The sequence below is a fragment of the Leucopleurus acutus genome (assembly GCF_964270905.1).
Source record: "Leucopleurus acutus genome assembly, chromosome: 8".
Taxonomy (NCBI): Eukaryota; Metazoa; Chordata; class Mammalia; order Artiodactyla; family Delphinidae; genus Leucopleurus; species Leucopleurus acutus.
In genome coordinates, this window is record NC_139151.1 from 98,396,650 (window position 1) to 98,409,977 (window position 13,328).

Sequence of the window (13,328 nt, forward strand, 5' to 3'; positions counted from 1 at the left end):
GAGACACTGCCAAACCTCTGCTGAGATGGAGTCCTCCCTGTCTCATCAGCTGGTTATTTTTTGATGGTATTTGGGGAGCTGGCATTCCCTGGACCCCAGGAGATTCTATGGCACAGTTGGATTTGAGAACTACTGGACAAAATGAAGTCCAAATTGCTGAGCCTAACGTACAAGGTCCCCAGTAGCCTGACTGTTGCCTCACTTACAAACCAATTGTCCACTGACTCTTTTTTACAAACCATACACTTTACCCATTCTTTTGTGTCTTTAGATACTTTGTGCTTTTATCCAGGCTCTTCTCTCTGCTCATCCTTCTATATCTCAGCATCTTTTTCTCACCGTTGTTGTAACCAGTCTCCAGTGATGGTCCCCAATTAACCACCCCTCCCAGGATTCATGCCCCTGTGAGGTCCTATCCCACAGTGAATCTGGGCTGGCCCTGTGACTCATTTTAACTAATTCAATGTGGCAGACAGTAAGCTGTGTCCTCACTAGGGCCTAAACGTAAGACCCGGAAACCTGCACTCCTGAGAGCCCTGAACCATCCAGCTATTCTCCTGGAGAGGCCATACAGAGAGGGAGAGACCATGTGACTATTTGGAGAGATGCACGGCCTGCTCTGCCAGTGTCCTGGTTTAGCTCAGCCTTCGTGCCGTCTCCATGGAGGCTATGTAGGAGCTCCCAGCCAACCTCCCATGGAAGGAAAAAGTGCCCGGCTGAACCCAGTCAAAGCACAGAAGAGTGAATGATAAAGAATTATTGTTTGAAGCCAGTAAATTTTGTGGTGGCTAGTTACACAGCAGTAGTCAACCAAATATGAACTTTCAAGCCTTATCTCAAAAACCATTCCTTTATGGGCTTTTTGCATTGTCTCACTCAACTACCTTCCCATTTCCACAGTGGGAAGTAGAAATCACCTAGTTCCCTGCTGGAGTCGAAAGGAACACATTCAGCTTCCTGAGTGGAAACTTTGATTTTTTTCTGGTCTCCTCCTGAAGAGTATTCCATGAATTCAACCTGTTTTGCGGCCAATGGGCCTTTTTAGGTGAGACTAGCAATTTAGGGAAAACTCCACCAAGGGTCAGAACAATCTGTGATGTGCACTGCAAGCCAGTAGATCAAATGTGCGTTACGCTGATAAAATCACTATCCTGATACATCCTGATATCCTGAGAGGTTTTTGTTTTTTGGGGTTTGTTTTTTTGCCCTGCCGCATGGCATGCGTGATCTTAGTTCCCCTGCAGTGAAGGTGCGGAGCCCTAACCACTGGACCACCAGCAAATTCCCCTGAGAGCTCTTACATTTTTTTTTAAATCTTATTACTTTCATTATTAAAAATTTTTTTGTATTGAGATATAGTTGGTTTACAATGTTGTGTTAGTTTCAGGTGTACAGCAAAGTGATTCCATTTTATATATATATTCTTTTTTAGATTCTTTTCCATTATAGGTCATTACAGATATTAAATATAGTTCCCTGTGCTATACAGTATGTCCTTGTTGGTTATCTATTTTATATATAGTACTGTGTATATTTTAATCCCAAACTCCTAATTTATTCCCCATCCCCCTTCTCCTGGAATCGTAGCTTTTAATCTTTCAAGTCACCGGGTTATGGTTTATCTGATAGAGGCTGGAATAACTTTTGAGAGGATGTGGGCATACAACCACAGGGGCAAGCGTAAGGGGAAAAAACGTGAAGGATGGCGGTGGCTTTCAACCCTCTTGGTTTATGGTGCAGGCTTTCGATCGAGGTTTTACCCTCTGAGCATACTTCTGCCAGTTTTAAAAGCCGAGTAGCAATAAAATAAAAGGCTCCCCCTAGTGGTGAGCAGTTGATTTTATTCTGGAAGCCGGGAGTGCTCCTCCCTGCGTCGTGGGCATCGTTGACCAGCAGAGGGCAGTGCAGATAGCACGAGACATCAGTTGGCAGGCTCTTTTATGAGCTATAATGAATTTTATTTTCCTTCAATTACGGTAAAAAACACGTAACATAAAATTTACCACCTTACCTTTTCTAATTGTATAGTTCAGTAGTGTTAAGTATATTCACAATGTTGTGCAACCAATCTCCAGAATGTTTCCTCTTGCAAAACTGAAACTCTGCACTCAAATTAAACAGCTCACCATTCCCCCGCCCCCACCCCTCCCCTCCAGTCGCTGGCAACACCTTTCTACTTTCTGTCTGGATGAATTTGATTACTCTAGAAACCTCAGAGAAGTGGAACCGTACAGTGTTTGTCTTTTTGTGACTGGCTTATTTCACTTAGCTTCATGTCTTCAAGGTTTATTCGCGCTGTAACATGTGTCAGAATTTCCTTCCACTTTTCGGAGCAACTATTTTTGCACGTCTCCTCTCCTTGATTCAACACGTCAGGGTATGTCATGTATTTGTAAACGGGGGCATCACTGTCTCCCTTCAATTCTTTCCTGTGCCGCCCACATACACGTGTTTACTGTACAGCCTGGTACTACCTACGTGGTGTTCACGGAAGGATGGAGCGGGAAAACTGATACATTTCACTGGGCCATCCCCGCAGAGGGCATTCTGGCCATCCGTATAAGAACCAGGACGTTGTTTATACTCCGCCTTTGATTCAGTGTCTCCACTGAATTCTGGGAATTCATTTAGAAGAAATGGTTCAAGGAAGAAAAGAGTATTCACATTCAAAATATTTAGAGTGGTACATGAAAGCATGGTAGAAATTGGTCTCCTTGATGATTTCACATTTCAATCTCAGGGTCCAGGTTACACCTGCAGGGATATTTTAATCTCATCTTGACTTAAGTACAGTGCACACACTGTCTTGTTCCCAAGATATTATTTGTTCAACGAAATCGGTGTACTCTGCGTAAACTGCTTTTACGTGAATCCAAACTGCTCAGAGGGTTCTTAAATTACACTAAGCAAATATTTCTTTTCATCAAATACATTTTTCCTTTTTTATTGAAGAACATTTAGTGAACAACAGCTATGTGAAAAACACTCTACTGGGCACTCCAGAAACACAAGCAAGCAAGAAGCTTTAGTGTCTCCATTATTTACCTATATACCCGTTCATTAAACTACAGTCCCAGGTCTTTTTTATATCTTTTTGGCTGTGGCGTGCGGCTTGCAGGATCTTAGTTCCCCGACCAGGGACTGAACCCAAGCCACAGCAGTGAAAGCGCCAAGTCCTAACCACTGGACCACCATGGAACTCCCCCCACATCTTTATTTGACATCATTTCTTTTCCTGGAGAAATTTCCAAGGGCACACACTTCCACAGGTGCCATGCACAGGGCATGGCCATCCATTTCAGGCTTTGGCTGACCTTTTGTATAACTGGGAAGTTGTGGTCCACATGGGCATACATAGGAAAACTCAGTTTATTCAGAGCCTGGATCTGAGAGTAGAAGATACGGGACAAGGTTCTTGGTACTCAGGCATGGGCACCTCCATCACAGCTCTCAGTTTGGTCCTTCAGGGTCCAGGTCTCAGGATTCCCATCAGGTCCCAGCAGACAGAAGTTGGGGAGGGTCTGGGTACTGTGCTTCATGAATCTTAGGCTCCTCTCATTCCCACAAAAATGCAAATGGCATTATTTCATTCTTTTTTATGGCTGAGTAATATTCCATTGAATACATGTATAATACAGTGGGACGTATGTGTGTGTGTGTGTGTGTGTGTGTGTGTGTGTGTGTGTGTGTGTGTGTATATATATATATCACATCTTCTTTATCCATTCATCTGTTCATGGACATTTAGGTTGCTTCCATGTCTTGGCTGTTATAAATAGTGCAGAAATTATGTGTGTCACTTCTGGGTAGAAAGCCCTAAGAATCAATGCACAATATACCATCCTTTTGATTTTCCCTTCTGCCATGGTGGGCAGCTACATTTGAAATGGTTCCAGAATGGGGATACATGGGATAGAGCCTCCATCTGAATTGCAAAAGTGATCAAGAGTAAGAGAGAAATCATCTTTGTCTGTTTTTTTTTTTTAATATATATTTATTTGGCTTTGCCGGGTCTTAGTTGCAGGATGCAGGATTTTTTAGTTGCGGCATGTGAACTCTTAGCTGCGGCATGCATGTGGGATCTAGTTCCCTGACGAGGGATCGAACCTGGACCCCTGCATTGGGAGCGTGGAGTCTTAACCACTGGACCATCAGGGAAGTCCCTCATCTTTGTCTTTTTAAGGCACTGAGATTTTGGAGTTGTCCCTGCAATATAATTCAGACTATCTTGATTAATATAGCTTCCATAGTAACTTTCCACAGCCTCTCATTAACCATTAGCTTTAGCATAGTCTGACATCCTTGATATAACTTACAAGACTTTATATAATTTTTTCCTTCCTTAGCTAGTCAGCCTCATGTCTCACCATGTCCTTCTTCCTACCTGTGCTCTAGATTATCCTGTACTTTCTGTTCAGTGCATATGTTAAGCTCTGTTTTGCTTCAGGCCTAGAACACTGCTTGCTATTACCTTTGCTCAGAGCATTCTCTCCCCCATCTTTCTCTGCTTGGCTTGCTTCCACTCATCCTTCAAGTCTTTCCTAACACCACTTAGACTTAGGGACCAAAGTGGTATACAGCTCTCCTCCCTGTAATGCAGCTGCATTATTGTGACACAGCCTTTGCCTGTCTTGTTCAGTACTGTTTCCCCAGAATCTGAGCACATAGTAAGTGCTCAATAAATACTGCTTGAATGGATGAATAAGTGAAAAATATGATTCCTTCTTTTGGAATACTCTTCATCCCCTTTTGATCTGGTCAACTCTTAAATGTCCCCTCTTTTCTCAGCTTAGATACCATCTCCTTCAGAATCTTTGCTTTCATCATCTGAAAAATAATGCCTGTGAAATTTTAAAGTATCAAAGCTCTTCCAGGAATATAACACCCAATAAATATTGGGACTGCATGTCCCCTAGGAAATTTTTCATTTTTTTAAAGTACAAATCAGTAGGAAACCAGAAGGTACTTTACAGAAATGTTCTATTTTCCTAACCAGATTGGACAGTCACCTAAACTGTAAAGAAATGGCCGCATATGTTCATTATCCAACTCATGAGTCCTTGGGTTTGGAAGTGCTGGGAGGTGAATTCTTTAAATATAGCAGAGAGGAAGACAGTTCCTGCAGTAGCTCAGCAGTCACAAAAATAAGATGGTCTGCATGCTTGCCCTTAACTGATTTGGTGAAGGCAACATTTTTTATAACCTCATCCAAGTTGGATTGTAAACCTACAGGAGAAGGAAAGAGAAGCAAGATTCTCAGGATAAGCCACTGTGTTGAAAGAACAGTGAACTTTGGATCCCCAAAGACTGACTTAAAGTCTTAGTTCTTTAAGTCTTAGTTCACCCAGTAGCTGTGTGATATTGGAGGAGCTGCCTCACTTCCCTGATTCTCAGTTTCCACATATGTGCAGTAGGGATGGACAATATCACCTCACCTGTCTACCTCACATGGATTTTGTGAGGATCAGATATTTTGAAAACTAATAGCAGCATGAGAGTCTCTGCTGCCAGCTCCCTTACTTTTCACTCTCACCCCGTCTCCCCACCTTGCTCCCTCAGGAATCTTGGGCACAAGTCTAAAAGAAATCATAAATCAGATAAATAGATAAATGGGTATAGATACAGGTATAATTTTACCTGAAAACTTCACATTCCTTGGAATGTCCTTCTCATCTACTATAAATTTGTGAATTCTAGCATTCTTTAATAATCTACCTCACTGGGACTTCAAGTTTGATACCTTCATTGATTTCTGTTTATTTTGAACGCTGACATGTAACTATATTAAATATTAAAATATTTAATATATTAATATTAATATATTAAATTGATTTAATAATTGATCTAATTATTGGATTATATATAATATATACAAGTTAAATATATATTACTTATTAAATTAATTATTAACTTATAATATATGTGAATATATTAAACACTCCAATTAAAAGGCAATCTCTACTTCTCTTGCAGGTGGCAGCTTAAAATAACTTTCCCAGGAAAGGATGTGCTGATCTCCAGCTGCTGGAGGAGATTAGGAGCCACTTGTACGTTCTCCTAGCTGCCTGTATGTATACTCCCTTGCTCTTGTTACAGTTATATAGTTATTTGTATAGTTATTTCCTTTTTCTTTTTATACTGAGATACAGTTGATGTACAATATTATATAAGCTACTGGTGTATCACATAGTGATTCACAATTTTTAAAGGTTATATGCCATTTAGAGTAGTTATAATACATTGGCTATATTCCCTGCATTGTACAATATATCCTTGTAGCTTATTTTATACATAATAGTTTGTACCTCTTAATTCCTTTCCCCCGTTTTGCCCCTCCGCACTTCCTTTCCCCAGTGGTAGGTAACCACTAGTTTGTTCTCCATATCTGTGAGTATGTTTCCTTTTTGTTATATCCACTAGTTTGTTGTATTTGTAGATTTCACATATAAGTGATATCATACAGTATTTGTCTTTCTCTTTCTAACTTATTTCACTTAGCATGATGCCCTCCAAGTCTGTCCATTGCAAATGGCAATATTTCATTCTTTCTTATGGCTGAGTAGTATTTTATTGTATATACATCCCACATTTTCTTTATTCATGCATCTGTTGATGGACAAGTGTTGTTACTTCCTTATTATCCCTGTCCCCTTCTTTTCTTTTTAATTAATTAATTTATTTATTTATTTTTGGCTGTGTTGGGCCTTTGTTGCTGCACGTGGGCTTTCTCTAGTTGCGGTGAGCGGGGGCTACTCTTCGATGCGGTGCACGGGCTTCTCTTGTTGCGGAGCATGGGCTCTAGGCAGGTGGGCTCAGTAGTTGTGGCACACAGGCTTAGATGCTCCGCGGCATGTCGGATCTTCCTGGATCAGGGCTTGAACCCTTGTCCCCTGCATTGGCAGGAGGCTTCTTAACCACCACCACCAGGGAAGCCCCTCCCTGTCCCCTCTGACTAGAGGACTCTGGAGGGTACAGCCTATCTGTGTCTTATCTCCGCCTACCTCCTTAGTGCTTGGCACAGAACCTGGCTATTAGTAGGCATTGAATGAGGAGCAAATGAGAACCAATGATTCTGAAGTCTCCACCAGTGACCCCCTTAGTCCACAGAATACTGACTGTAGCTGATGTCCATATGTATGTTGTTTGGAAAATTCCGGGATATGATTTGTCACACTACTCAAATAAATACCATGTCAACGTATCCTCCCTAATGTCTGAGAGAATAATCAAAGCTAACTTTGGACGTAAGTTTGCACGCTTGTTTGATTTGAGGAGATAACCTGTAACAATCACCTCTGCCATGAAATCTTATCTGGGAAAGACTGGAGTGTTTCAGGGTCAGATAAATGTGAGTCAGGCCAACCCCAGCTCTACTATTTGCTAGTCTTTGCTCATCCTTTCCAGGCCTCAGCCCCCCTATTCATAATCTTTGAATATTGGTGTCTCCTGCCAGGAATATTATGAGGTTAAGGTGAAAGGGCATGCATGAGTCATGGGATGCTGGCCCCCACAGACTGTATCACAATAGAGATTGAGCTTCATACTCGTGCATAGAAGCTCCCATCTTTACCTTCATGGACTCAGGGGTTTTTTTTCCCCTCAGGGATTTCTCCAATGTTCTCAGCATCTGGATACCATCTAAGGCAAGCATGTTGGCTGAAACATTAATCTAGAGAAAGGACCAAGAAACATTAAGGAAATGAGAAGAGCTGGGAGAAGGGAGACTCAAAATCATCCTGTGTAATGGTCCAGGGCTCCAGCAACATCACTGAGTTCTCTGGGACCATTAAGATGGTCTCCAAATTGATAAGGAGGATTCCACTGGTGAAGGTTTCCACTTCTGTTGGTAATTTCACTACCCTTATTTCCACTAACTACTCATGCATTTGAAAGGATAGAATCTTCTTTTTACCGTGTTCCCCTTCATAGTCCCCAAATAAGCTATTCCGAGGGAATGTGACTGTTTTGGGGAGGAATTTGTAACTTTGCACACGCTTAGCAGATTGGGCAACATAAGGATCCTGAGATCCTTGAGAGAGAAGCATAAAGAGAGGAGGAGGAGATGAGGGACTAAGCATAAATTTGCACGTTTCTAAATTATGACTGCAACACCATGAGTCTGACCTATGCAAAGATTCACAGCATCACAGCCTCTGTAGAGATTGCATCCACACCTCCCCCGCTCCACTTCTCCTGAAAATCTCAGGTTACCACACATGAAGACTCCCTTTTCTTTTGGCCAAGTATGATTTGGGTAAACTGCATAAGGCCTATGCGTCCAGCTTTCCAGCCTTTGTAGTTATTTTCCAGGTAAAAGGCATTTCGTTGGTGCACATTCAGTCTGCAGAATCTGGTGAGCTGAGCCTTGTTTAACACTGATGCAGAATAAATAAATGATGCTTTACTGCCAAGACCTGATTTTTGCAACCTGTTCTCTTGGAAAAATGTGCATTGAAAATTGAACCACAAACTCAGTAGGTCTGGGTTAGGGCTAATTGCTCCAGGTAGGAAATGCAGTCATTAGGCTGTCACTGTAGTTGACCTGGCATGTCATTAGTGTGAGAATATGTTAAGGGGAACTCAAAATTGGAGTTGGGAAGCCATGAAGGGAGGGCTTTCATGCACATGCTACTCATTACAGCTTGCATAGTTCAGCAGGAAGAAGGAAGATTTCCTCTTACCCAGCAACGCAGGCTCCCCTGGTCTGCAACCAATAAGATCCTGCGCCACTTCGAACTCTCATTGTCCTCCAATGAATTTTTGTTTAGATCAACCCCTCCCAACTTTCTCCTTTCCTCTATAAAAGAATGCTCTCCTCTTTTATTCTCTGGACTTGTCTATGTTTTTTGTTTGTTTGTTTTTGCGGTACGCGGGGCTCTCACTGCTGCGGCCTCTCCCGTTGCGGAGCACAGGCTCTGGACGCGCAGGCTCATCGGCCTCGGCTCACGGGCCCAGCCGCTCTGCGGCATGTGGGATCCTCCTGGACAGGGGCACGAACCCGTGTCCCCTGCCTCGCAGGTGGACTCTCAACCACTGTGCCACCAGGGAAGCCCCTGGACTTGTCTATGTTTTAACCATAGTTTGCTTGTCCTGAAATGCAATTCCTCTGCTATTCCCAAATAAACTCTTTTTTTTTTGCTTACCTAAAATTGCCCTTTGCCCTGTTTTAGGCTGATATTTCCAAAAGAAGAGCAACTGAAAGGGCAAACTGACCTTGTCTAGTGAGCAAATAATAAAACAGTAATGCATAATGTATTGCAAAAATGTCATGACCAGGAGAAAACCTGACAGGGGCAGAAAACTAAAAAAAAAAACAAAAAAAGGCAGGTAAATTTAGAAGACTTCAACTGGACTCATGTCAGATTTTCCTCCAGGGCAGGAGTGGAGGAAATTCACATTCCTCCTGGTGACAAGCAGCTGATGTAAATAGTGATGCGGGTATGGCGGGCTGGCTTTCACTCAGTGGCATTCGGGAGAGTATGTGACACACTCAAGGGGACAGCAACGTATTGAGCTCTGATTGTTGCCTTGTGGGCAGAAGGTCTCGTTTGGCCAGATCTGAGATTTCAAGAGAACTGTGAATGTGATTATCAAAATGACCTTTTTTTTTTTTAATGTTAGCATCTGAACCAATTATTTCTCTTTTTATTTTATTTTATTTTATTTTATTTTTTGTGGTACGCGGGCCTCTCACCGTTGTGGCCTCTCCCGTTGCGGAGCACAGGCTCTGGACGCGCAAGCTCAGCGGCCATGGCTCACGGGCCTAGCCGCTCCGTGGCATGTGGGATCTTCCCAGACCGGGGCACGAACCTGTGTCCCCTGCATCGGCAGGTGGACTCTCAACCACTGCGCCACCAGGGAAGCCCCCAATTATTTCTTGAATCGCCATATGTGCCTCAATCAACAGACGCATCAGAGAGCTTTGGAGGATGAGCCTCTTTCCTCTCCACCACCCCGTCACTTGTTACTAAGCACCTTCTCTTTGCACGTTTCTGCTGAGTGTGCTAGGTTACGGGTGGTGTGGGGCTGCAGGAAAGGAAGGAAGACCCACAGGGACGGGACACAGCTTGCTGACCTCAAGGAGCTCATGGCATAGTAGTGACATAAGATAAGGGCAACAACTTTAATAAAAGTGTAACAGGTGTAGAATAATATTCAGCCATAAAAAGAATGAAATTTTGCCATTTACAACAACATGGATGGACCTGGAGTGTATTATGCTTCGTGAAGTAAGTCAGATAGAGAAAGACAAATACTGTATGATATCACTTATATGTGGAACCTGAAAAATAAAACAAAGGAACTGATATTACAAAACGGAAGCAGACTCCCAGATATAGAGAACAGACTGGTGGTTACCAGTGGGGAGAGGGAAAGGGGGAAGGGGCAAAATAGAGGTAGGGGATGAAGAGGTACAAACTACTGTGTATAAAATAAATAAGCTGCGAGGATATACCGTACAGCAAAGGGAATGTAGCTCTTCTTTTGTAACAACTTTAAATGGAGTATAATCTGTAAAAAGTTTGGATCGCTATGTTGTACACCTGAAACTAATACAATATTGTAGATCAACTGTACTGCAATAATTTTTTGTTCATTTGAAATAAATGTGAACATTAAAAAAAAGTGTAACTGATGGAAAAATTTCCCTCTTAAACTACAATCGCTATCTAAAGAGGAGAAATTGCAATGTCTCTGCAAATCCTTTTTTTTAAGCTGTGTATCCTAATAGCTGCTGGGAAGGCAAAATGATGGGACTTAAATTGAGTTAGTGACACACAAGAGCCAACTTCCTCTGCACAATAGAGAGAGAAGGACTTGGAGTTCTACTAGGTGATCCAGAAGGGTGAAAGTGTGGAAGAGAGATGAGATGGGAAAGAGGAATCCCGATGGGTGAAATGTACAGGTACTCAGGTTGTTAAAAACTTAGATAAGGGGGCTTCCCTGGTGGCGCAGTGGTTGAGAATCTGCCTGCTAATGCAGGGGACACGGGTTCGAGCCCTGGCCTGGGAGGATCCCACATGCCGCGGAGCAACTAGACCCATGAGCCACAACTACTGAACCTGCGCGTCTGGAGCCTGTGCCCCGCAACAAGAGAGGCCGCGACAGCGAGAGGCCCGCACACCGCGGTAAAGAGTGGCCCCCGCTTGCCACAACTAGAGAAAGCCCTCGCACAGAAACGAAGACCCAACACAGCAAAAATAAATAAATTAATTTACTAAACTCCTACCGCCAACAACTTCTTAAAAAAAAAAAATTTAGATAAGGGATGGCTCTTGGTCAACCACTTGATGTTTGCTTTGCTACCTCAAATATCAGGAAGTCTGCTATACACCAAAAGCTCTTGTGTCATTCTTAATTTTTAATGTATGAAAATCAAGCAAAGGGACTGAGTTCCCAAGAAGTGGTGCAGGACAGGGAGACTATGGTAGGATAGTGAGAAAATGTATCATCTGGACTAATTCAGGGAAGCGGGAAGCAGAGCCAGAAGAGAAATGGGAATTTACATCCAATGACTTTTCAGGCTCTACCGTTCCTAGAGATGGATAAGCAGGTTTGGACACAGGACATTTATCTCTCTGTGATTTTGTTTCTACAGGAAAATAATGATCAAGAAAATGAAAATAATGCTGGTCAACATTTATTATGTAAAAATTATGCTCAAGGCCTATTCCAGGTGCTTTACGTGGATTATTTAATTTAATCTGAAAAATAACCATATGAGGGAGGGATTACTATGATCCCCATTTTCCATAGTTGGAAGCTGAGCAACAGTGAGGTAGATAAGTTGCCCAAAATCACACAAGAATTTAGAGGCAGAAACAGATAATAAATTCTCAGTTCGTATAATTTGATTTACTTGTCCATGTCTGACTCTCTCAGATGCTTGGAGTGCTTAGACTTCTGAGAATTTCTGTCTTTCCCTCCTGAGTCCCTGGCCCCTCAGTGTTGCCAGTGAGACTTTCTAGTTATTGGAACAGATATTTCTTGTCCCATTTCTCCTTTTTCTTCCTTTTTTCCCTTTCTGTCTTTCTTCCTCTCTTCCTCCCTCCCCCCACCTCCCTTCCCTTCCTTCTTTCTTTCTTTCTTTCTGCTTCTTTCTTTCTTTCTTTCTTTCTTTCTTTCTTTCTTTCTCTTTCTTTCTTTTCTTTCCTTCTTTTTCCTTTTCCCTCTTTCTTTCTTCCTTCCTCCCTCCCTCCCCCTCCCTTCCTCTCTCCCTCTCTCTCTCCCTTTTTTACTTTCTTTCTTTCAACAATCCCTCGCACATCATGTTTATAATTGCTTCTTCCTTTTAAAAAACAAGTTCATTTTCATTTTACGTTTCACTCTTTCCCTTACCCACAACTTTAATTCTGAAACATAAAATGTTCAGACTCCAGGGCCCACCCTGTGAAATCCTCATCAGGAAGAGCTAAGATCCAGTCACTCCTAATGTTTTTCAAATCATGGACACAGAAAATTTATATTTGTTCTGCACAGTGGCGTGAAAAGTCTACCTATAGCCCAATCAAGGCATCATTTGAGAAGCTCTGACTTTAAATACTATGAGAAGCACCTCACTGTCATTCTCCTTTTTAGACTTTGTCTACCTTGCTTCCTTCTTGCCACTGAAATCAATTGCCTTGAAGCAAGTTCTGTTAATTCCATCCTCTGCTTAACATTTGTCAATCCTCTGCATACTAAATTTCAAACATCTGAAGAGAGGGTTTAAAGGGCCTGTCTTACCCATCCAATGTTATCTCTAACTTCTCCTGCCGCTTCAGCTCCATTCTTCCACTGAAATCAGCCAGTCACTGTCCCTTCTGCCTGCCCCACACTTAAGTTCCTGATTCTGTGCTCCTGCTACTATCCTGTCTGGCCCTCTCTTCACACATCTCAGCACGTCTGCAAAACCTACTTGCCTATGAGGCCACTTATGCCGTGAGAGCTCCCTGAAATTTCCTCTCATCCCATGTGGAATTAGATACATATTATTATTATTAAGACAAGATAAAGTAGCTACAGACACTGAATTCTATTTTGGGCACTGTTTTGTGGAATTGCAGGAGGAGGATAATGGTAATTGGGATTGCCAAGGGGTCCCACTGAAAAATCCCCAATAAATGGCCAATTTGATATTGACAAAGAACTTACTGTTTTCAAGGGTTATAACTCAGAGGTCTCTTATGAGGCCTGAGAATTGTAAACGAATCATGTTTTTCATGAGCAAATTATTTTGAGGTGATGATTTAGATTGTTAACTGGCAAAAATTTAATATTCAGGTGTAATTGATTATAAGGGAATTTTCCCTTTGATATCAAAACTGCTGGTGTTGGCTTTGCTGTTT